We start from the raw sequence: 26,770 nt of genomic DNA, 5'->3' as shown, positions 1-26,770 counted from the left end.
TCCCCCGTGCCGCTGGCTGCAACACAAGCCCAAAGCATTATCGATCCACCCCTGTGCTTAACAGTTGGAGAGGTGTTCTTTTCATGAAATTCTGCACCTTTTTTTCTCCAAACATACCTTTGCTCACTGTGGCCAAAACATTCTATTTTAACTTCATCAGTCCACAGGACTTGTTTCCAAAATGCATCAGGCTTGTTTAGTGTTCCTTTGCAAACTTCTGATGCTGAATTTTGTGGTGAGGATGCAGGAAAGGTTTTCTTCTGATGACTCTTCCACGAAGGTCATATTTGTGCAGGTGTCGCTGCACAGTAGAACAGTGCACCAACACTCCAGAGTCTGCTAAACCTTCCTGAAGGTCTTTTGCAGTCAAACGGGGTTTTGATTTGCCTTTCTAGCAATCCTACGAGCAGTTCTCTCAGAAAATTTTCTTGGTCTTCCAGACATCAACTTGACTTCCACTGTTCCTGTTAACTGCTATTTCTTAATTACATTACAAACTGAGGAAATTGCTACCTGAAAACACTTTGCTATCTTCTTATAGCCTTCTCCTGCTTTGTGGGCATCACTTATTTTAATTTTCAGAGTGCTAGGCAGCTGCTTAGATGAGCCCATGGCCGCTGATTGTTGGGACAAGGTTTGAAATTTGTATCACCTGGTCTTTCCTAACGATGACTGTGAACAAGCCATAGCCCTAACAGCTAATTAAGGTCTGAGACATTGGCAAACGTTATCTGAGAGCTCAAATCTCTTGGGGTGCCCAAACTTTTGCATGGTGCTCCTTTCTTTCTTTTCACTCTGAAATAGTACAAAACAAAAATAATGCACTAATCTTGCTTAAAATGCTGAAAAGTATGTTTCATCTTTTATTTTATGACTTTTGGAGTCAGTTCAGCTTCTACTCACTTAACTATTCACAGTAACATCAATTTTGAACAGGGGTGCCCAAACTTTTGTATGCCACTAAAGTGTGGACATGTGTTTTGAAATGAAATTTGGGGACTTCTCTGGTGCCCTTGAAACAAAAAGGTACTTACCTGAACCACATATAACAAAACTGAGAACATATCAAACTTGGTTACCAAAATATATACAACACGGAAATAGACCCAGCATGCATCTATATTAGCAGCCGCACTGGAAGAACTCAGCAGGTCATACAGCATCTATGGGAAGGAATAAAGTGTCCCATCTTTTATTTATCCCATTTGCTAGCATTCAGTATGTAACCTTCTATGTCCTAGTGCCCTTTTCCAGGACTAACAATCATTAGCTATTCACTCTACCTAGTTATAATCAGTAATACAGTAAAAATGAACAAAGGTTAATTGCTATACGGTTACGTCTCATAATCAGTGAGATAAATGACCGATCAGGTGGTTTTTATGCGTGAATAAACTTTGCAGCGAGGACAAGTACGTACTCCCACTCTCTTTTGATCTATATTGCAAGGGCGGGTGGACAGCTTGCTTCATAGGTATGGTCAAAAGTGGACCTCCTTTTCCCCAAATGTCTGCTTGCTGATTCGATTAATCTTGTGTAACACGTAAATGTTTGCAACATCGATTTCACCCTTTCAGTTGACGTGTTGCTCACTGTTGGTTCGGTTGTTATTTACATAAAATATCCCATGCTCAGTCTGCGGTGCATGAGGCTGGAGTTCGTCATGCAACCGAAGTTTTCTTTACTGGAGACGCAAAGTTCGTTTAATATCAGCGAAGCGGTTTGCCAAAGCGAAACCACATTCTTGTAAACAATGCAAACGCTTAAACTTGTGTGACGAGTTTTGACCGGATGACCACATTGCAGGGTCGATTACTGATGGCAAGCAACAAATAAAACAGCTGGACTTTTAAAAAAAATCTATTGCAGCGGTGAGACACCGACTTGGAGAAGTTTCAGGCTCTGGAGAGTGAAGCTTGGCCCGCCTCCCGCATTGATGGACTGCGCACGGTCCAATCAGCAAGGGCGGGAAGGAGGCGGGCGCGGGCCGGTGGAGGCGCGGAGCGCATGCGCGGACTGGTTGACTGACAGGGCGAGCGGGCAGGGTGGCGGAGCGGCGGGCGATGCAGTGGAGTGGGTGCGAGAGGCGGAGAGCTGTTGCTCCGAGCCGTCCAGCCTCTTTTAGCAAGTGACGACCCTGCCCTGCCCTGCCCTGCCCGGACCAGCTCAGCTCAGCCCAGCCCAGCCTCTATGGATACGGGCTGCTCGAGCAAGGACAAAGCCGTGCGCGACTAAGTTTCTTTGCACACCTGCGGACAAACCAGCGGGTAGGTGGTGAGCTTCTGAGGGAGAGGCGGGCGTGTACGTAGCCGGTCAGTTGCAGACTGCCACTGCAGTTTCTGGTCACTTACCGTCACCAAAACAAAAGTCAGTGCGAACAGAACTTGTCTTGGACTGGTGAGTCAGAAGGGCGAATGCTGCAAGTTGTCCACTGGCTCTTGCGAGGCTTTTTGTGTTTTAAAGGCAGGCAGACGGATTGGAAATGGATTCTCTCTTCTCGGTAGCGGACCTCCTGTTTCTCGGGGTCTGAAGGACCCTGAGCAGCAGACTCGCCCAATCCTCCGAGAACAGCCTAACAGGTAACACTGGATATCGAAGTGGCGGCGGACAGCTGTCTTCAGGAGTGCGCGGAAGAAATTAGTTTGAGCCGGTACAGTAAATTATCATGTGAACAGTGTTGCGGAAATTAGTTTCTAGTTGAAGTTCGAGTTGACGGGGAGTCTGGTGTTTGAGTTTTCTGGTAATTAGATGAAAGGTTTCTTGCGGTTAATCAGCCTTTCCCTTTCGAAGTCGGTCGTTAGTGAGCCGCATTCCTTGTCACAAGGCACCTCAGGAAGTACTGCAAGTTTCCCAGTCTCATCGCAGCCTTGGTTGTCACTTCAAACGAAAGCCCGCGTGTGTGCTCGTGATCTGTCAAATTGCACACTTTCCCTGCTGATTAACGAAATAAAACCTGAGTACATCAGAACCAGTGTGTGTATTTATATAAACCTTAATACAGTTTAAAATTGAGCTATACTTAATATAAAAGATTACTCTGCCGTTGTCATTCATTCGGAAGCCCGTGGATTTTCAAATGTTGCATGATACTTACCCACCGAATTGAAGGATATGGATATCGCCCTAGTATAGGGAATATTATATGGGGGTATCTTAAATCTGTCAAAATAGATCATCGCTTTTTTTAAACCTTTCAATGTGTGGGGTGAGTAACAGTATTTTTACTTTAATTTGGTTATCCCAAAATGGGATTTCATGAACAAGAAGGAAGTCTACCTGCCAAATCTGTAGTACTGACACCTTTACTTAAAGATGCTGCCGATTTTATTACACTGCATTGATATTTAATGCACTTGATAAAACTTCTGTTTTATAAAAAATGCGGATCTTGTAGTGGAAACCATTTATGAATTTGGTGTTGGTGCTGCCTTTGGAGAGGGCATTGTTACTTAAACTCACAACCTACAAATGGCTGCTTATCTGAATAACCTTCAGACAGCTGGCTCTGCCCTCTCCAAACTCGCTACAGTATAGTGCAAAACATTTTCTTAAATTGTAGCAGGTATTCAGGCACTTTTGCCCAAAGGACTTAGAAATTGCACTAATTTTTCTGTTGACTATTTTTGACTCAATCTATTTGAGCATCCACTCCTTTGTATCTTGTGTGAGCTTTATGCACCCATTGGCTGTTATAGGCATAACATTGTTTTAATGTTGATTCCTTATACAATATGGATATTGGTTTGCTTAACAGTTGGGGTGGTTGGCTTTTGAGTTTGAAAATTGATCGTACTGACACTGACCATTTTAATGATGGTTAATTTGCTTTCAAGTTGTTCATGTACTGTAGGATAGTTGATAAATGACTGCAGTTTGTTACCCACAAAGCAAATGAAAGAAAACGTATGTGAAGACTGATGCCATGTATTGTGCTTGGTGCATCCGTACAAATTGTTGGACCGATTATCCACTTTGTTTGGTTTGTTTCTATTAATTTGGCATGTACATTTGAATCTTGTTGATGAATGGAAACTGTTTTACCAGATATTGTTTCAAAGGTACATTTAATGTCAGAGAAATGTACACAATATACATTCTGAAATTCTTTTTCTTCGCAACCATTCACAAAAACAGAGGAGTGCCCCAAAGGATGAATGACATTTAAATGTTAGATCTCCAAAGCTCCCCCCACACATAAGCAGCAGCAAAGCAATTATCCCCCCTCCCCACCAGCAAAAAAAGCATCAAAGCATCAGCAAGCACCCCCCCCCCACCCACTGAGTACTCAAGTATATAGCCAAGCACCAATAAAGACACGGACTTGCAGTACCTCAAAGACTGCTTGTTCACCCAGTAATTCAACCTACCACAGGCTCTCTCTCCCTGATAACGGAAAAAGAGATGTCTCTGTTTCACAACGAGAGTGGAGGCATGACAAACAACTCACTGATTTACGATAAAAGTCCGTTGCAGCGTTTTTTTTTTTAGCTTTGTGCCCAAAGAACTCGGGTCTCTGTGCACACAGCCAGCTTGCTGCTTTCGATCATCCGTCTCTCATGGCACACCAATTTCCTGCCGATTTACGGACCTCGAGTCCGCCCACCTCCAGAGTCACAAAATCCCAAAACTCCGAAGGCACGTTAATCTTCTAGGCAGCGTCCTTGGCATATCGAATAGCGGCCAGTCGTGAAACCCTGAGAGCAGGTCCCATTCCCACAAAGAACCAAAGTCAGTGTGTAACTCCAGGTCAGGGTCTCCAAAAGAACCCTGAAAGGGAAAGATAGGAATAGAAATAGAGCTGTTTCCAAAGATGCAAGGAAAGGAGTTGCCGTTAGGCGCCATTATCTCCTAAGCTCCCCCCCCCCCCCCAGTGATCATTTAACTTTGCAACTGCCTCTGTGCATAGTTGCTATTCAGTATTTATGGAGTATTAACCCAAGTGTTTGTGGGGTTGGCAAAGTTTGGCACAAAGTCTGGAACATAATTGTGAATTTAGTTTGGGAAAGAGAATTTGAGAAAAATGTTAATCTGTTGCATTCCTACTAATTATTCTTAAATCATTTAGCCTTTTTTTAAATCAAGCACTGATGCCTTGCAGGACATTGTTTTTACAATAATGTTTTGAATAGTAAGTTGGAGTGTGGCCATTGTAAACTTGGTTAATATCCAAATAGTGATAGATTAATTGAATGTCTTCAGTGGTATAGTGGAATAAATTGACAGTGGTATTCCACAGTGTTTCAAAGAACTTCCTAGAGATGTCTTTATATTTATTGCCAGGTTAAAGTCCTTTTTAAAGAAACAAAAATGTGAGCTGTTGGTAGTCTGTAACAGATAGTTATGCCATTTGGAAGAATGTAAGGAATTGACTCCAAAAATATTTCATTGTTTAAAGACAAGTGTAATGTCTAAAACAAAAATATTGTGAAAGGCAAGTCTTTGGTTCAACATTGTATGTTTATTTTAGTTGGGATTTTTTTTTCTTTTTTCATATTTATGTTTCTACATCCTACTACTGTTGAAGGTTCAAAGAATAAGTTATTCAGGGTAATTTTTCTGTTGATCACATTTGGCAATTTATGGTGCAAATAATTTTTTTTTGTTAATATATTGTTCCCATTCTGTTGAACTTTGCCTTAAGGTCATTGTATTTAGGAAGGCTGGTCATGTTGAATAAACAACACTCTGATTATAACCACATATTCAGTTTCATTTATGTTGATTGACAGATATGATTTTCAGCAGAAGAGATAACTCCATTCTGCAATTTTTGAAGTCTTGCCTTGAGATATTTGATGTACTCTTGACACCAGAAAGAGCTTTTGTTCAATATCTTTTGGTTTAATAGGCTTGATTTAATGGCACAAAAAAATATCCTGCAATGAAGGATGGCTTTGTTGGCTCTGGGCCTGTTCCGGGCAGTAGTTTAAAGAATGGGGGGGGTGAATCTTTGCTATACTTCTGTAGATGTGCAGTGAAGAGGGTATTAACTAGCTGCATCATGGCTCGGTATGGAAACACCAATGTCCTTGCAAGGAAAAGCCTACAAGAAGTACAGCTTACTCTAAATGGGTAAATCCCTCCCCACCTCTGAGCATATTTACATCAGGTGCTGTCACGTGAAAGCAGTTTTCATCAAAGACCTTTGCCATCCAGGCCATACCTTCTCCTTGCTGCTACCATCAGGAAGGAGATACAGGAGCCTTGGGATCCACACCACCAGGTTCAGGAACAGTTATTACCCCACAACTATCAGGCTCTTGAACTAGAGGGGATAACTTCACTCAGCCCATCACTAAAATGTTCCCACAACCTATGGAGTCACTTTCAAAGACTCTTCATTTCATGTTCTTGATGTTCATTGTTTGTTACTTCTGTATCATTTATTATTATTTCTTCCTCTTTTGTATTTACACAGTTTATTGTCTTTTGCACACTATATACCTGCTGGAGTTTAAAAGAATGAGTGGATATCTAGTGAAGTCTCTCGAATATTGAAAGGCCTAGTGTTACGTACCCCGTAACTGGGTCACTTACCAGCAAAGATAGAGAGGTCCGTTGAAGTCTGATGGTACTATTTTTTAACAGTATTTATTGATAAAAATACACAAAAATAATATCAATGCAAACATACAGATAATATACGTCGTCAATACTAAATCTAAAAGCACGGATATAATAATAATCAATAAGAAATAGCTCTATCGTTGTCTAGAGGATAATGTATTGTCCGATGGAAATATAAAAGTCACTCAAATTCATGCAGGCTGCAGCCTTTAGTTGGAGTCAAGAGAGAGAGAGTTTTAAAACTTGCCCATTCTTTTTATGACGTCAATCCTTCGAGAGTCGTTGGGGCTGATTTCTCCTTTGTTTTAGCTAAAGCCGTTCTTCCGTGGTAAGGCCCACCAATTCCGAGGCAAATGGAAAAGGACACACGTGAGCTTTTCATTGGCTGTCGCTATTACGCTGTTACAGGATTTCTAGCGTTTCTTCTGGTGTGTCTCAAGGGGCCATTCCCCAGACCCTCTTTTATCCCCACTCACGGGGTCTCAGATGTCACTCAGGGTGGAATGATACAATCCCTCCACCAACCTCCTCTGATCATTCCCTGAGGGCTTCCATGAAGTACAGTACTCAGTACACAATTCTGTCTCCAAGAGACAATGGCCATTTCCGGTGGCTTTGTATCGCTGAGGGGCCAGGATATTCCAAACCCCTTTGTGGATTCTGCATGTTTTTCTCTCATCTCCTGACCTGAATTAATAGCCATCTTGCGATTCTCAAAAAGGAAGGGGCTACTTTGTACCCTTCGAGTTGGGGCACAGGATACTAGATAGAGTGGATGTGGAGAAGATATTTCCTATTGTGGGGAAGCCCAGGACCACAGAGCAAGGCCTCAGAATAGAAGGATGTCCCTTTAGAAAAAATGAGTTTCCTTAGCCAGAGCATTAGGATTCTATGGAATTCTCTGCACTTTAACTCTTAGGAATGCAGGTACAGCACCTTGTAAGTACATTATCATGACCATAAGAGAGGTGGGGGCGGGGGAGGTACTACAAGCCAGACTAAAATGCTGGGCTGTGAAACTTCCTTTACCCAGTATCTTGTTAGCAAATGTCTAGTTGCTGAAGAATAAGATTAAGGACCCAAGGGCAAGATTGTTCCATCAGAAGGAAATGAGGAATTACAGCATTCTTTATTTCATATAGTTATGATTCCCTCTGGACATGCTGGATTTGGCAACCAGACCCAAGGGCTTCTTGATATAAAGGATGGACTGGACTGCTGATTCAGAGAGGGCAAATGGTGAGGTCTGTGTTTCATGACAAACTTTGTGGTGCTCGGACACAGCAGTCTTCTTGCATTCTTGTTCCCCCTATTTGGAATGTCTAATGATTAAGTGCTAACAGTTTTACTTACCAAGCGGGATCTCCTCTGTGACCCTGACTGCAGTTTCTGTAACACCAAAGGTCGATGTCAAGCAGCTACTCAAGGAACTAAGTGCCATCATCACAAACAAACAAGAAACAGCCCACCACGGCACCTTTCAAATGATTGTCAGGGACTTCAGTCAGACTTGTTTGAAGAAATCTTTGCCCAGTTATCATCAACATATCACCTGCAGCACCAGGGGTCCCAACTGACTCAGCCGCTGCTATGACACCCTAAAGAATGCTTACAGTTCAATCTTAGACCAAAATCATTTGGCTGTCCTCCTCTTGCCTGCATCTCAGCAGAGGCTAAAGAGCAAGGGTCCAAAAGAACAATAAAGGGGTGGTTGTGGGAGGCAAAGAAGTGGCTATGGGTTGGCTTCAAGTTAGTGGATGAGGCTATGTTCAAGGATTAATCTGAGGATCGGAGCGAATATACCATGGTTGTCACGGACATGACTAAAAACAGTTGCAGATGAGCGTGTACCCACAAAATCATTCAAAGTCTTCCCCAAGAAGAAGCTCTGGATGAACCATGAGATCAGTTGCATTCAGGTCTGGCGACCAAGTAAGACATGAGGTCCAGATACAATCTCTGGAAAGCCACCTCCCATGTGAAATGGCAATTCTGGACCAAACTTATCACAAAGGATGCTTGATAGCCTTGGCTGGGCTTGAATGCTATCACTTCCTACACATTGAAACCAATCAACTTAGGTTTTGCCCCTAGGTGTGTTCAATGCCTTTTATATTTTCTTTCACCATCAAATGATGGAAGCATCTTCAGGAACATTCACTGCTCCCTGATGACCCTATGATTGCAGTCTCTGGGGCCAACAGAGAGCATCCACAGATAGCATCCTGTGTAGATGGGATGCCTAGACAAGTATGAAAGACCTGTGCTGAACATCTGGCTGTAGTGTTCACTGATATCTTTAATCTCTTGTTTCAGCACATTGAGGTCCCCATCTGCTTCAAGCAGACTTCAGTTACACTGTTGCCTAAGATCCTGCCTCAGTGACTATTGTCTAGTAGTTCTTACATCCATTGCGATGAAGTGCTTTGAGAGGACGGTGATGAAACACATCACCTGCTTGAGAAGCAACTTGGATCCACTCCAGTTTACTTACCATCACAACATGTCAACAGCAGATGCCATTTCACTGGCTCTTCACTCAATTCTGGAACATCTGGACAGTGAAGTTACATATATCAGGATATTTTTAATTGATTACAGCTTTGCATTCAGTATTATTATCCCCTCAAAACTAATTGATAAGCTTCAAACCCTAGTCCTCTATCTCCTTGTGCAATTGGATCCTTGATTTCCTCACTTGCAGACTAGTCAGTTCAGATTGGCAATGACATGTCCACAACCTCAAGGCTGTGTACTTAGCCCCCTGCTCTGCTCACTTTCTACTTGTGCTTAACCTAAAAGTCACAACTCCAATGTCATTTTAGATTTTCTGATGACTTTCGTTGGTCGAAAGAAAGATTGTGGTGAATCAGCATGTAAGAGGGAGATTGAAAACCTGGCTGAGTGGTGCCACAACAACAGCCTCCCATTCAATGTCAGGAAAGTGAAGAGCTGATCATTGACTTTAAGAGGAGGAAACTAAAGTTTCATGAGCCAGCCCTGATCTGGGAATCAGAGGTGGAGAGAGTCAGCAACTTTAAATTCCTTGGTGTTATAATTTCAGAAGAAATGTTCTGGATCCAGCACAGAAGTGCCATTATGAAGAAAACACAGCAGCACCCCTACTTAGAAGTATGTGAAAATTTGGCACATTGTCTAAAACTTTGCCAAACTTCTATAGATGTGCGGTGGAGAGAGTATTGACTGGCTGCATCACGGGCTGGTATGGAAGTAACAATATCATTGAACAGAAAAGCTTACTAATAGTACTGGATTCAGCCCACTCCATTATGGGTAAACCCCCTCCCCCCCAACCATTGAGCATATTTACATGGAGTGCTGTCACGCGAAAGCAGCATTCATTATCAAAGACCATTGCCAAGCAGGTCATGCCTTCTTGCTGCTACCATCAGGAAGGAGGTACAGGAGCCTCAGGATCCATGCCACCAGGTTCAGGATCAGTTATTACCCCTCAACCATCAGGCTCTTGAATCAGAGGGGATGGCTTCACTCACCCCATCACTGAACCATGGGCTCTTTCAAGGACTTTTCATCTTATGTTCTCTTTATTTATTGCTTATTTATTATCATTTCTTCCTCTCTTTTTATTTGAACAATGTATTTAGCACACTGCCGTGTTTGTATATTTTGCATTCCCTTTAAACTCTGGGCTTGCTGGAAAAAGTTATTCCACTACCATTTAATATATAAAGAAATAAAAGTGATTGCATCTAATGGTGACAAATATGCTAGTTCTATACTACCCGTGTCTCAGGTATGTTGGATTATTGCAGTTTGACTGTACTTACAGAATGAAGACTGACCTTTCTGATCTTTAGGGTTAAATTTATGCCCCTGATCCAGAGGAACCTCCTCCCGTACTTCGTCTTGCCCTATCCATCAATCATCTGCTCCTTTCCTTTTGTTCTCATAGAAACATAGAAAACCTAGAGTACAATACAGGCCCTTTGGCACACAAAGTTGTGCCAAACATGCCGAATTACTAGGTTACCTAAAGCCCTCTACTAAGTTCCATGTACCTATCTAAAAGACCCTATTGTATCCGCCTCCACCACTGTTGCTGGCAGCCCTTTCCACGCACTCACCACTCTCTGAGTTTAAAAACTTACCCCTGACATCTCCTCTGTACCTACTGCCCAGCACCTTAAACCTGTGTCCTCTTGTAGCAACCATTTCAGCCCCGGGAAAAAGCCTCTGATTATCCACACGATCAATGCCTCTCATCTCTCATGTTTGTTTTTGCCTAGATTTTCTATGATCGCACCTAAGGGTAATTAAATTATGATCATATGGAGATTAGTCTGAGTGGCTAGTTTTCAAAGTCCAAGGGAAATATATTAACAGAGCATGCGTATGTCACCATATACTATCCTGAGATTCATTTTCTTGCAGGCATTCCCAGAAGTGCAACAAAATGTGTTGGACCTCCTAGTGCTGTAGTTTCCCCTGAAATTCTGGTTTTGTGAACTTGATAGATTTTGAGGCAAGGAGTTTGAACATAGCTTATATAGGATTACAATGCAGATCAGCTGTGATCCTATTGAATGATGGGCTCAGTTCAATTGGCTGTGTGGCTGGCTCCTATTCCAATGTTCTTAAATCAGCACCACACTGGAATGTCAGCCTCCATAAAGTCTCTCAAGTAGAATTTGAATCTACCACCTCCTGGCTTGGTTGGGGCACTTGTACTGATCCACAGCTGACACAAATGAACCTGCACTAGGATTGATTGTATAGAGGGAGTTACATTTGATTATTTTCTTTCTTTTCTTTTTAAAACTTGAAGCAGGAAGATGCTGTCAGGTTTTGGACAGCAGCACTTTTGCACATGGTCCTGTTCTGGGAAAATAATGACTTGCATTGTTCTATAGAATTACCATATACAAAGCATTAATTTAAAAAAAAAGGGTTGATATCATCACCAGCATCCAGGGGGGATTTTAGTGTCTATTTTGTTAATGTTGTTGGCTTTATTTTATATATTGACTTGAAATAAAGCAAAGGCTCGGCTGATGAACTAGTAACCTGTGAAATTTTAGAGGTACTAACGCTGCAAAATTTTATTAATGCAGTAGAACCTGTCCCTGTGTGTGTGTGTGCACGCAGTATTTATGATTGGACTACACCCATTAGATTTTAGGCAATATTCTTGAAATGCATTAATCATAGCCTTCAGGCAAGAGTCTTGCGGTATTCTACTTTTTTGAGGCGAATTAGGCAACCCAGTGCGAGCTGTTTATAGTGATTCTTGCTTGAAGTGACTCGCATTTTTGTTTCTGAGAAAGTCAGTTTTGTTGCACTAGGTTCTTCAATTACAACTGGGGTTTGAAAAGACATTCTTCACTGTAGCCTGTTTTCTTTCGTAAGTATGAAAATACTTTAAAAAAAATCTTTTGAGGATTAGGAAATTCACAGTTGAAACCTGCAGTTATTAATAACTTGATTAATTTTGTTCTGGAAGATGGTGATATTTTTCTGTGTCATTTTGCTGCACTATTTTGCCTCTTCCTCAGAATACTTGACAGCCGTGCTAATCGTTGTGAGAGCTGCTTGCTAAATAGAAATTCAAAACTTAAGGGGCAGACAACTTTCTTATTTAACCTTACCAATGATGAGAAGCCATCTCTAGAGCTTAATTGAGTTTTGTTCAAGCACACCTGTAATGGATTAAACACCAAATGTTAATGCTTTGATCTTGGTGGATGACCTTTTTCCCCTTGCTTGAACTTGCCTCCATATTAGTTTTTTGCTTCTGTTCTATGCAGTTTGCTTAAGTTCAAAAAGTCTAGTATCTGCCTTTCACAGATAATGAAATAAATGCCATTGATGAGCATCTGTTCCACATCAAACTGCTTTGTCTTTTTAGACGGGCAAATAAGAAAGGCTCTGCTGACACTGTAAAGGCAGCAGTGAATTTGATCATCAGTGAGGAAAAGGTCCATTCCACAATATGTGAAGTGGGCCTCATTTTCTGAACTCTTCCTATGATCTTTTATTATTAGATGGCAGTGTGCTGCATTAAGAACATTGGTAGAGGTCATTGGCCTCAACACAGGTTCAGGCTATCCCCTCATGAGCTTTCTTGAATGTGTAAAGGTCTTGGAGTTCGGCTTCCAAGCATGCACAAGTATAAGGGTCAAAGGGGACATGCTAAATTTATTTGCTTCCTGAGGAACTAGAGATGCTGGTGAACTTTTCTGACTGTTGCTTCAACTTGGTTGGACCAGGATAAGCTGTGGTGATGTTCACCTTGAGGAATATGGAACATTCATCTCTTTTGAACCTAGTGATGTAGACATTGATGTAGACAACAGTCCATGCATTTCTCCCCTGCACTCCCCCACCTCTCTGAAGTTGATAACCAGCTTTATTGATTTGTTGGCATTGAAGGAAAGGTTGTTGTCATGAATTAAATCTGTTGATCCTTCCTTATAAACATTGACCCTGAACTCCAAATGCTTCCACAGGAGGAAACACCCTAACCACAGCTACCCATCATGATTGGTCAAAATCTTGGCTGTTTAATTATCTCCAGCAGATACATCTCAGGCCTCTCCATCTTCTCCTTATAAACCAACTTGTCCATTACAGCTTCAGTATAGTAAACTTTGCTAAATTTGTTCCATTGCATGGACTTTTTTAAGTAAGGAGATCAATATTGTCCCAGATGGGATCTTGGCATTGTTAGATATGACTGAAGCATGGCCTTTCTGCTTTTGTATTCAGTTCCCCTAGCAATAAACATGACGATGTTCTGTTGAACATTCCCAGTTACTCACTGTGACTGCGTTTTCTTAAAGACATACGGGTCTGGCTGCATCACAGGGCTCTTCAATCTCTCATCATTTATATAATATATGACTTTTTTGTTTTTCTCTCAAAATGGACAGTTTCGTGTTTTTCCACATTATGTAGGTAACCTGTGTTATATTCCAAAACAAGGGTTTGCATCACAATTTTCCAAAATCCAAAGCTACTGCTTTTGTGCATGCATCAAGAAATCTAAGTTGGAGCAAAAAAATTGAGTTGAGTAATCTCCTCTTTACTTCCACGTATTCTGTGAGAGCAAGTCTTACTGCATTTCAAATTTCTGGTTAGTGATTTTAAGTTCTCTAAGGGTGGAATTCTGTAACCTGAAGGGCCATTACATGGGGAATGCTTGTGCTTCTCCAGGTTTTCCATTCATCTAACTTGTACAAGACATTCTGTCTTGGAGGTTTTCAAAATTAAAACAACACAATTCCAATTCACTTATGTATTGCACTTGTGTTGAAACATATAGTGAAATGCATTGTTTGTATTATCAACTAACACAGCCTAAGTGTGTGCTGGGGGGCAGCTGACAAGTATCACTACCCATTCCAATGCCAACATGTCTGGGTTATCTAACACTGCAGTACAATGAAGGCAGCATTTGAAGAGGGTTGCTGTGACTCAGTTGGTCAAATGAGTTCAAAGTACAGTAAATTAGGGAGTTGGCTTCCTTTATGGGGTAAGATTAATTTTGCCAAACAGGAATGATAAATATTTGGATTCTTTTACTCTTTATATTTGCTTTGTGTTTCAGATTAAGTGATCTTAATTACAACTTAAATCCTATCTAAGATTCTTCGTTGAATAGAGCTGCAGAGCCAATCATGCATTCTCTACCACTATCAACCTCTCCCTGATCTTTTGACATTGAGAATCAAGCAGTTTCCTGCTTAATCCACTGTTTCACCTCCTACAAAATTGCCGATATCCATCCCTGTGACATTTTGCCTTATTTAACCATACATTTGATATGATTTGGTATAGTTCTCAAAGATGCTTTTCTTGCCTCTCAACCTCTGCTTATATAATTCCAGTTTATTCACAATTCAGTTATTAAGTCCTACTTTCTGGAAATTTTTTGGAATCCTGGGATTGCAACTCTTCTTCCTCTATATTTCTGTTTTATATCATTCAAGCTAGATAGCAATTTTAATAAATTATAAACTTTAAAGCATCAGTTTAACATCTACCTCCTAACTGTGTAATGGTAGCTTTATAGTGTTATAATTGAGGAAACAAATAACTTGAGTTCACAGTAGTATAAAGTAATTTTTTTGGAAAATAATTTGTACTTGACACTGTCATCTTGCTCCAGAGTATCATTATTCCTCCAGCTTTTGATGAGATTCTGCCAGCCATCTATTGGACATTCGGCACCAAGAGACTGAATGTGGCTCTGAGTAAATTTTGTTTCAAATTCCAGTTGCTGGGCAAGATGGTAATAAACAGCCAACGTGGTCACTGTAAACATCCTTGATTTGATAAGATCATTCAGATCCTGTTCAAGACAGCTGCTGGCAAATCAAGTGTTGAAGCAAACACCTGAATTTGTTCTTTTACCTATAGTTATATGGTGAGTAAATTTAGAATCCAAGACAACTTTACTCTTTTAGCATGAGCTGAATTTCATTATCAAGTTGTGCAGCATGTGGGACAAGGTTTTCATGAGTGTAGATCGAGCAATTCCTATTGAAAATTAATGCTCAGTTTCATTCCGATGTTGATTTAAAAAAAAAACTTGAGAGAGCCATTATAGTGCATTGCACGGACTCTAAGCTATTTCAGTCTGCACAGGCTTTTCACTGTAGGAGACTTTTTTATATATAGCGAGGTCCCGGAGTTGAAGTTGTACAGCACAGAGTTGAAATTGGCTTGCCATATAAATCAAGGTTCAGTTATTATTAAAGCATGTGTCCATATTACAACACTGAAATTTGTATTTCTCCAGAAAGCCATGAAACGAAGAAGGAACATGAAAGTCATTCAGAGAGAAATATCACTCCCTCATATGAAAAGTAAAAGGCACCCAGATCATCAACCCCTGAAAACACCCCTCCCCTCACACAAAATAGCACAGGAACGTCACCCCCCCCCAAAAAAAAAACTAACAGAACACTAACAGGACACCACCCAAACACCCCCTGCGCACAATAAAACTGAAAAGGAACAGATGATTAAAAAAACATGGAATGTAAAGACCATAAGTCTGAAAATGTCCACAGTCCATAATCACAATAGACAAACCATAAACACAGAACCACGATACCATTCTACGATTTCCACTGACATTCATCAAAAGAGAGGGACACCACGAGGCAGAGAGGCCTAACTGCCTGCCACGACAAGCCACACAGCAATAGGCTGCTCACTGACTCCTCCAGCAGCGATCAAAAAGGCAGGCCATCTACGCAGGAACTCTCACTCACCTTCTGCATTCACTTCATTGTCTCAGTCTTCCTCACACTTTAATCAATGATCTTTGGACACTTTAAACGGTGAAGTGGAGTTGAACACTGGCTCACGCCTTGGCTCGAAGTTATTTCACATCAAGGCTGTCCAAGTACGTGCTCAATTCCCAGAATCCTCTCAGAGCCAGTAAAGCACCGGATCACTCAAAAGATCTCCAAACTGTAAATTGCAGTCTCTAACAGTCCCAGAAGCACACAAGGTGAAAAGCAGGTGTAAAAGAAGTTTTAAAAAAACTGTTTGTTTATTCTCTGGAAGATGTTGACTGAGGGAGCATTGTATGCTGGCGCCATTTTGACCTGATCATAATAAAGAATGCTGACATCTTTGCCCACCTACACCTATCCTTTTGCCTACGTATGCCTGTCTTGTAATTACAAGATTGTTGGCTTTCAAGGGCCCTTTAGTAAACAGGCATGTGTAACAAGGAGCTTGTTCAAGTATTTAGTTAAAAAAATAATGCTGGTTTTCTTTGACTATCATTTTGATATGAGCACAACCAATAGAGCAACTGTAATCTGTGTAAATTGTGAGAAACCGTGTTCCATATGACAGACTGCAGCAGCCAAGACAATTTAATAGCTTTTATGTTGGTTGATGACTCTTGTGCAATTCTGATTCCCAACTGCAAGGCTGATAAAAGTTGTAGTGTTATTTTCATTATAATTTAAGCAACTGATTTAGATACACATTTCACTGAATGTGCCCATTGAACCTTGAAATTTTAAAGCATTCCTTTTTATAAACTGTGATGTTAAAATAACCTGATAGAATACTAATATTGGCTTCTGACAAGACTTTGGATGGCAAACCAGTTGGAGAGCACATTTCAAGACTGGCAATACACAGTGGAGAGAATCTTGTCTGATGTGTGCTCTAACCACAGAGCAAATTCTCAGTTAATAGCAAATTATTGTGAGCAAACACAAATCCGAGACACGTATAGCAAAACAAAATGAATTCCTGCACTTCCAGTCTTCAAATGATGGATGCTGCAAATGTGTTTTGTGGTCAGTTCTCAGAATCAGCAAGAGAAGTGGGTGATTCATATATCGACTCTCATCTTATTTGGTAGAAAAATTATATTGAAAAATAATTATTGTTATAACAGTGACAGCGCTTCAGAAATAAACTCATTACTGTGTGGCCAGGCACAGCTCAAATGCCGTCTATAAATTTGATGGCATAACTGTTGTTGGCAGAATCTCAAATGGTGATGAGAGGAATACAGGAGTGAGATACAGTAGATAGGCTGCTTGAGTAGTGTAGCAACAACAACCTTGTCAGTAAGACCAAGGAACTGATTGTGGACTTGAGATGGGGAAGTCAGGCGAATGTCTATCAGTCCTCAAGAGGTTAGCAGTGGGAGGGCAGCTTTAAGTTCCTAGCTGTCAATGCTTTATATTTGTGACAGTGGGATGAAGTACAGCTCCAATGCCATATTTAAGGTTGTTGATGTTGGCCAAGTCAAAGGCGGTGATAAATCAGCATATCAGAATCAGGTTTATTATCATTGGCATGTGACGTGAAATTTGTTAATTTAGCAGCAGCAGTTCAATGCAATACATAATCTAGCAGAGAGAAAAAATAATAAATAAAAATAATAAACAAGTAAATATATTACATATATTGAATAGATTTTTAAAAATGTGCAAAAACAAAAATACTGTACATTTTAAAAAAAAAAGAGGTGTCCAAAGCTTCACTGTCCATTTAGGAATTGGATGCAGAGGGGAAGAAGCTGTTTCTGAATCGCTGAGTGTGGCCTTCAGGCTTCTGTACCTCCTACCTGATGGTAACAGTGAGAAAAGGGCATGCCCTGGGTGCTGGAGGTTCTTAATAATGGACACTGCCTTTCTGAGAGACCACTCCCTAATGATGGCCTGGGTACTTTGTAGGCTAATGCCCAAGATGAAGCTGACTAGATTTACAACCATCTGCAGCTTCTTTCAGTCCTGTGCAGTAGCCCCTCCATATCAGACAGTGATGCACCCTGTCAGAATGCTCTCCATGGTACAACTATAGAAGTTTTTGAGTGTATTAGGAGAGAGATTGAAAATCTGACTGAGTGGTATGATAACAACCTCTCACTCAATGTCAGCAAAACGTAGGACCTAATTATTGATTTCGGGAGGAGGAAACCAGAGATCCATGAGCCAATTCTCATTGGGGGGGTCAGAGGTGGAGAGGACTGACAATTTTATATTCCTCTGTATATTCACCTCAAAGAATCTACCCTAGGGCCAGCAAGTAAATGCCTTTATGGAGAAAGAAATTTGCGATGATTTGGCATGTCATCCAAAACTTTGAAAATTTGGATGTGTGGTTGATGCACCATCAATAACTCACTCTGAGACGTAAGGCGAGATATCGGCTTTTATTGACTGGAAGAAGGAACCAGCAGTGAGTGACCACCGTACTACATCCTGGAGACTGAGAGGCCGGGCTCAGGCCTTGATCGCCTTTACACAGGGGTCTGTGGGAGGAGCCACAGGAGCAGTCAGCAGGGGGCGTGTCCAGACAGGTATATGTAGTTCACCACAGTGGTGAAGATGGTGACTGCGAACAATGCAATCAATGTCTTCCAGATGTTTCACAAAACTACTTTTTTCACTTTTGTCTTTTCTTCCAAATGTGGCTCTGCTACTGTTGGAGCCTGTGATCTACATGTTGATGGTGTGTTTTCAGGCTGATTGAGCTTTGCTGTCTCTAAGAGTGTTTTGTGAATCTCAGGGTTGTATATGGTAACATATACTGTATGTACTTTGATAACAATTTTACTTTAAACATCTCTTGTAGATCTATTCTGGGCCAAACATACTCATGCAATTATGGGGAAGGCAAGTCAGTGGCTATATTTCATTTAGGAGTTTGAAGAGATTTGATATGTCACCAAAGACAATTGCAGATTTCTACTGATGTATCATGGAGAGTAATCTGGCTAGCTGCATCACCATCTGTATGGAGGCACCAATGCACAGGATTGGAAAAAGCTCCAAACCCAGTCAGCTACATTATGGGAACAATCCATCCCATCATCTTCAAAAGGCAATGCCTTAAGAAGTTGGCATACATCATTAAGGAAAATCTCTGCCCAGGCTTTGCCCGCTTCTCTTTGCTACTATCAGGGAGGTGGGATGGAATTTCTGAATGGACCATGAATGCTACCTTGCTCTCTTGCTCTTTTTGCATGTTTTAAAATTTTCTTTGTATATTGCACTGTGCTGCTGCTGCAAAACAACATATTTCATTTTGTACTGTATGCCAATAATAATGAACCTTGTTCTGATTCTGAAATACTCTGCTTGTAAAGTGCTTTGGGGTGTCCTAAAATTGTCAAAGGTACTAAATATAAATGCAAGTCTTTTCTGATTAGTCTCTTACTTCAAAAGATATGAGCCAAACTGCTTAATTTGCGATTTGCTGCTGCTCCACTTGGAGGAAATTAATCCAATGTTTTTTTTATTGAGCTTATAAAATGCAGATGTTAGACCTTGCTAGATAATTCTGCAGTGCTAGTGTGCAGGAATGGTCTTTTAAAAAAGAGGTCTACATTTCTGGCCTTTTAAAAATTACCAGTTCTCAGACCATTACTTTGAGGCAGAAGTGATAAGGAAGTATTTCTGAGGGCAAATTGTGATTGATACCTTCACTATTAATATATGTAATAGTATCTACTTGAGTATCTTAAAAATACAAATTAGGAACAGAATTTGGCCAAAAAGTCCAGATGTAAGAATCTGGAAATTTTTAAAACATGTTGGCAATTTTCAGCAGGTTAGGCCTCATCCCCAGCAGAGGAAAGGGTAACAATTAAGTCTGATTTTTCAGGCGTTGATCTGAAATATGCTTTATTTCTCTTTCCACATTCCTTGAAGTGATTTGTCTGCAGCTTCCAGCTTCCATGTGGTCATTGAGAAGCAGAACAGGTTTTCCTGTACTTCAGAGAGGGCCATAAAGGAACGCACTTTATTATAATAGATCTTGTTTGAAAATGGAGATTATTATAGAGATCTAAATTTTAAGAAAGAAAATTTGTTTTTTTTCCATTGAGAGGATTTTTGCAATTACTGTTATATTTAATTTTTCTTGTTGGACAAAAGTTTAATGGAATCTACTGGTGTCCCATGACATAGTATCGAATCAGGAGACCTGCTGGAGTAGTGAGACCTGCACTGCAGGGGTTGGGTGGTGGGAGTTGATCTGGTGCTGCATTAGGTATGGGGGGGGTGGGGTAATGTAGTATTGGTCAGTGGAGCCACGAGGAGAGTGTTCTGAGGAAGCACAGCCGTAGGGGGAGTGTACTTGCAGGGGATGGGGTTGGGGGACTAGTGTTGTACAGCATGGAGGTGTGCAAATTGTCTGTGTAGCCATTAAGCAGCTCTTTGCAATAATCGTTCACATTCTTTTTTTATTCTTGCCACATTGCCATCATTGTTATCCACTCTGCGCTGGGCTTTGGAGCACAGTGGGACAACAACAATGTACATGGTATGTCAGGCTGCAGTGTATCGATTACAACTCGACATTCAACAACAGCATCCTCTCAGAACCAATCAGCAAGGTTCAAAACCTGGGCCTCTGTAGCTCTGCAACTAGATCCTGACTTCTTCATTGGGAGATAATGGTCAGTATGGATCAGTAACTTGTTGCATGCTGCTCCCTGCAGATTGATTTGTTATATTAGTTCCCTTGTCCTTGAGTAATGTAACTTTTTATGTTCAACTTTTTTGCTTCTAATTTATGTCTCTTAGGAATTATTCTGCTCTGTAATTGTTTTACCTTTTCTAGCCCAATGCACCGTATAATAATTTGGTTTGTATAAACAGTATGCAAGACAAGTTTTTCCATTGTATCTTGGTACATGTGACAATAATAATCCAATACTAAAACCGATATCCTTACTGATTTTATATACACATACACTCACTCACTCACTCACTCACTCTTTAAATATGCATGCTTAGTCCACTACTCTACTCTCTCTACACTTCTGACTGTGCACTGCCAAAATGCCATCTATAAATTTGCTGATGACATCAGTTGTTGGCAGAATCTTGGATGGCTACAGAAGTTTTCAGGAGTGAGAAGGATCAGCTGGTCAGGTGGTATTGCATGAACAGTTTCAGTCTGTCAGCAAGACTAAGGAACTGATTGTGCACTTCAGGAAGGGTAATTTGGACACACAGACACACACACACCCACCCACCAGTCCTCATTAAGAGGTCAGTAGTGGAAAGGATGAGCAGATTCAAAGATTCAAGTTCCTGGGTGTCAGCTTTTCAGACGATCTATCCTAGGCCCAAGACATTGATGCAATCATGAAGAAGGCACACCAGTGGGTCTGCTTCATTTGGAGTTTAGTTGGTGTATCACCAGAGACTCTGACAAATTTCTACTGATGTATTGTGGAGGGCCTTCTGACTGGTTGTATCACTGCCTGGTGTGAGGCTCCAGTGCATAGGACCAAAAGAGGTTATAGAGGGTTGTATACTCCGGCATCTCCATCATTGGCATGGCTCTACCTGCCATTGAGGACATCTTTAAAAGGTGGTGACTCGAGAAGGTAGTATCTGTTATTAAGGACCCTCATCATCTGGGACATGTCTTCTCATTACAACCATTGGGAGGAGGTATAAGAGCCTGAAGGGACGGAATGTTTTAAGAACGGCTTCTTCCCTCCTGCCCATGGATTTCTGAATGGTCCTTCAACTCTGCCTCACTATACTGCTTTTGCATATTTGTTTATTTATTTATTGTGACTTGTCGTAGTTTAGTGTCCTGCACTGTCCTGCTGCCACAAAATAATAAATTTCACCACATCTTATTGATAATAAAGCTGGTGCTGAACCTCCCAGGCTCTACCACTCATCTGCATGTTCTGGCTGTTAACAGTAACCAGTTAACTTACCAACTCTCATGTTTTCAGGCTGTGGCAGAAAAGAACTACGTTGTCCAAGGAGAACGTGCAGGCTCCACACAGACAGTATCTGAGGTCAGGTCACTGGAACTGTGAGTTAGCTGTTCTAATTACTGCACCATGGTGCTGTCACTCAGCACTCGGCTCCGGTTGTTTAAAAGACTTGAACTTTCTATCTGCCCTGTTTTATATACCTAAGCCTTTAGGTACCTCTTATTAATGATGTTTATAATGGTCATATATTAAGTAAAACTTATGCTCCATATTCATGGTCTTTTATTGCTCTCCAAGTATTTCCACAAATGGGCCTTCAAAGTTAATGTTCGAGTACTTGAATTGCTTCACCTAAGCTACTGCTTCTTGCTGGCTTGATGTACAATTCACAAGAATAAATTTTGCACAAAATCATATGTTTCCTTGTAATCAGGATGTTACCAGTGACAGTCTGATACATTAGATGCTGTAGGTTGTCAGTGTTTCAATACATTGAGAAAATTTGACAGGATTTTACAACTGACCGCACAATGAATGGAAGATTATTAAGTCCCACTGCACAGCACGGATTTTCTGATGTTGGCTCTAGGAGAATTTCAAACAGGAAATGTGTATTAATTACGCAATCAGTTTTGTGGTGATGCCTCTGTGTGGGTGATTATGATGGCAATGTGTAGGAATGCAAATCAGTGCAGTGTGCTGTTTAGTCTGCTGTACTGCAGAGCCTTTAGATCGAAAAAAAAACAACTCTTGATTTCTGGGCCTTGGTCCAGTAGTTGCTTTAAAGCAGTAAATGTTTCCAAGAGGTCTCCTATCTGGACATTTTCTGCATTACCATCAATCTAAAATGTCCTGCTTAGAAGTGATTGATGGGCTCTAATAATTTATTTGCTAGCCATCATTAAAATGGATGTAATTTTGAAAGTTTTGTTTGGACAATTGAGGGTAATTTCCTTTGAAATGGATAACTTTTGTCATAACTGGGGAAAAATTGATTTTCAAATATGAAGCTGCAGAATGAAAATTTGATCATGGGTGCAAGTGGCCTCCAATGCATTGGTGTTAGATTTAACCAAACCACAATAGAGATGATTGCACATCTACTGGCAGCCGCCTCTTCTGAGCAAATAACACTTTGTCAAATTGCCTAAGCTAGGACTAGAAGTGTTATGGAACAAAAAACAAGATATTGCAGATGCAGAAATGATTGTGACTGACACTGCAGCTGATTCTTGTACTATGCTATTGACTTTGTATACAGGTCCTTGTGGAGGCTGAGAGCAAAGCCTTCATTCCTTCTCTAGCATACCAGGATAACTTTCAACAGTGCATTGAGGCAGTGCAAGGTAAAATGATGTGTGTGGAATAATGTATAGAGAAAATGCATAAGCTCATTGTTACACATGGGTTGTTCCGAACTATTAAAAGATAATTAGACTAATCGCAGCAGTAAGGAGCAAGAATAGGAATAGAGTATAGAGTATTTGAAGTACTGCAAATACAGTAAAATTTCTCTAACTCATTGAAATCCCGATGGCTTGGCATCTTGTTCTCTGGGGCCTTGTTGAATACATTCCCTTCAGACTCGCTTGGTTCACTAGAAAATTTATTAAACTATTGTCTAGAAGACTAGATGAATTAAGTTTATTGTTTTATCCGTAGAAAATCTTTTAGTCTGACACTAACAAAGTCCCAAGGTGTGAAATTTTACTGTGCTTCAGAGGTGTGGATAAATGCAATGATTATGAGTAAACAAACTATGTGAAGTTGCATTTGACAGGGTGCTGGTCTCAAACTTTCATAGCTTCTGTGAAGGTCTCAGTTGATGAAAGTGTATACAGGCAATAAGAAATTTCCAAGTCTGAATATATCCCAATTTATGTATGCATTTTTTCTGAGGATTCCTTAGATGTTGGTAGAATTTTTATTGTTAAATATGCAATAATTTCTCCTGGTTTGTTTGTGAAGTTGGGTATTGGAAAAAAAAATGAAACTTAGTGAAGATTGACATGCAAAGACCTCAGCATAATGGTACCAGTTTGGCACACTCTGTAAATATGGCTTTTTTTTAGGTATGTTTATTCATAATGGTAAGTCGATGCAAAGAAGTTTCCATGCAAATTTAAATAGTATTTCTTTTTGCTTATTCATGGAAGGTTGCATGATTGGAGGAGCCACTGCTTCAGGCAGTAGGGTGTTCCAATATTGCGGTCAACTAATGATTGAAAGTCTGGATGGTAAGAGATTTTGGAGGAGAGGTTAGAAGTGATGGCCTAATGCCTTGTTTTTCCAAGATATATCCTGTGACTTCAAAGAAGTTTTGGCAAGTTACTAAAGGAGAGAATGGACATTTAGAGAGTTAAATATCATGAGATTGGAAGAGTTCCAAGATGGTGGCATGGTGAATTTTGAGAATCAGAACGAGAACTTTTAGATTGACAAAGCTATCACATCAAAAGTTAATCATAAATTAATCCTCAGTTAAGGATCAACAAGAATGGCTGATAGACCAAGAGGACCTAGAATTGAAATAGAATAGTCAGCAGAATTTGGTAGAAAAGTGGAATGGAAAACTGTTACTGGAAAAGTAATAACATTGAGGAGGAAGTAAATGGGAGACTTGCCATTGTCAGAAAGAGATTGGGTTGTTAGATTTGACAAGTCGTAGTGTAGGGTTTATTTCTCTTCATTGGAATATCTTTACAATTGAAAAGGGTGTTGTAGTGAAGGTTGATAGGACTGAGTTTGGCAAGAGGGGGTTATCTGGCTATATTCTTAGAAGCAAATGCAAATAAGAAATGATGCAGCTGAAACATCAAATTCTTATGCTTTACGTGTGGGTATAATTTTCCCATTAGACAGTGCAGAATTATGCTACTTGGCCAGCTGAGTCTTGTGTTATTCCATTATGGCTGATTTATTATCTCCACTCAACCCCATTCTTCCATTTCCCCATAGCCTTTGACACCCCTACTAATCAAACATATCAACATCCACTTTAAATATATCCAATGACCTGGCGTCCACACTCATTCATATCAATGAATTCCACAGATTCATCACCCTCTGGCTAAAGATATTCCTCCTCAGCTCTGTTCTAAAGGGATGTCCTTCTATTCTGAGGCTATGCCCTCAGAATGTAAGGCTGTCCATTGCTGGAAAGTGTTAAACCAGGGATTGCACCCTCAGAATAAGGGTTCAATCATTTTGGACTAATAGTAAGTGGAATTTCATGTGGAGAGTTGTGAATTCTTACAGTGCTTTGTCTTATAGAATGCTTGGTTGTTAAATTCATTTATGATGGATGTTGTGTATTTAATATTTCAGTAATATTTGAGTAATATTGTAAATAAATTGTTTGATTAAGCATCCTGAAAACTTGTGCCAACCAATTGGTGGAATATTCAAGGACATATTCAACCTCTCACTTTTACGGGCAGAAGTTCCCACTTGCTTCAGAAAGGCAACAATTATATGGGTTCCTAAGAACAATGTGAGCTGCCTAAATGACTGTTGCCTGGTAGTACTCACATCTACAGTGATGAAATGCTTTAAGAGGTTGGTTGTGACTAGACTAAACTCCTGCCTCAGCAAGGACCTGGACCCACTGCAATTTGCCCATCACCACGATAGGTCACCGACAGATGCAATCTCAATGGCTCTTCATACGGCCTTGGACCATCTAGATAATACAGACACCTATGTCAGGATGCTGTTCATCGACCATAGCTCAGCACTTAACACCATCATTCCCACAATCCTGATTGATAAGCTACAGAACCTGGGCCTCTGTACCTCCCTCTGTAATTGGATCATCAACTTCCTAACTGGAAAACCAGAATCTGTGTGGATTGGTGATATCTCCTCTTCGTTGGTGATCAACACTAGTATATCTCATGGGTATGTGCTTAGCCCACTGCTCTACTCTCTCTATACAAATGACTGTGTGGCTAGGCATAGCTCTAAAACCATCTATAAATTTGCTGATGATACAACCATTGTTGGTAGAATCTCAGGTGGTGACGAGAGGGTGTACAGGAGTGAGATATGCCAACTAGTGCCGCAGCAAGTGGCATTCAACCTCAGTAAGATGAAAGAGCTGATTTTGGATTTCTGGAAGGGCAAGACAAAGGAGCACATACCAATCCTCATAGAGGGATCAGAAGTGGAGAGAGGTAAGCAGTTTTAAACCCTAACCCTAAAAAGGAAAGATGATCCCACTTTTTTTTAAAAAAAAAAGGCAGAAAATTGAATTATTTACAGGTTTGCAAACATTGAGTACTGGCTGAAGATCATTCTTAAAAAAGGCAGAAATGGCTGGTTACGTGAGAAGATTGACTCATTTGATTACACAACAGATAACTTGGATGTACTAAGAAAATTGTGCTTTATTTTAAAGCAAATCGAATAGCTGATTAGAAGCATGTTTCAGTTTTGCTGAGCACATTGGGTTTAAAGGGACATAGTTTGCTTAGAAATCTAACCAGTCCAACCAAGCCAGCAGAAACGAGCTTTGTTGATATTGTGAAAGCAATGCAGGAACATTTAAAGTTGAAACCATAGTTGATTGCAGAATCAAAAGAAAGGAGTCCATTTCAGTGTATATGGCTGAATTGAAGAAGTTGTCCGAGCACTGGGTTTAGTGATACACTGGGAGATCGGTTAGTTTGTGGGATCTTACAAATAAGCATTCAGAAATGCCTGGCATTTGAAAGAGCAGTTGAGATAGCTCTATCAGTGGAAACAGCAGACAAAGACACAATTAAGTTTCAGTCAGGAATTAAGATGAACATGAACAAAAGTGCAATGTCTAAAAAAAAAAAGTCCTGGCTAAGCAAATTGTGTTACTGTTGTGGCATGGGCTCCCGTACACCAGCCAATGCAGATTTAAAGGTGAAACTTGCTGAAAATACTTCAAAGTAAGACACGGGACTGGAGTAGCCTTGAGATTTACAATGTGAAAATTAATGAGACAAGCAATATGGCTTG

The 26,770-nt window shown here is 40.5% G+C and overlaps 1 protein-coding gene and 1 long non-coding RNA gene across 4 annotated transcripts in view; one reads left to right on the top strand and one right to left on the bottom strand.

Annotated features, from left to right (window-relative positions):
• Positions 1–2,575, bottom strand: part of LOC132384693 (uncharacterized) — an 81,784-nt gene extending 79,209 nt beyond the window's left edge. The window contains exon 1 of the long non-coding RNA XR_009508986.1: positions 2,352–2,575. This is a non-coding gene — a long non-coding RNA (uncharacterized LOC132384693). The remainder of the gene's footprint in view (positions 1–2,351) is intronic.
• Positions 2,001–26,770, top strand: part of stxbp6 (syntaxin binding protein 6 (amisyn)) — a 340,603-nt gene continuing 315,833 nt past the window's right edge. The window contains exon 1 of one of the 3 annotated variants that reach the window (XM_059956026.1): positions 2,001–2,267. The gene's annotated coding sequence lies outside the window, so the exon portion shown is untranslated. The remainder of the gene's footprint in view (positions 2,268–26,770) is intronic. The other 2 variants (XM_059956015.1, XM_059956035.1) reach the window with 2 other exon arrangements.

This window comes from Hypanus sabinus, chromosome 2, assembly GCF_030144855.1.
Source record: "Hypanus sabinus isolate sHypSab1 chromosome 2, sHypSab1.hap1, whole genome shotgun sequence".
In the NCBI taxonomy this organism is placed as follows: Eukaryota; Metazoa; Chordata; class Chondrichthyes; order Myliobatiformes; family Dasyatidae; genus Hypanus; species Hypanus sabinus.
Note: the sequence above shows the minus strand (reverse complement) of the source record. Positions and strands in the feature narration are given on the sequence as shown.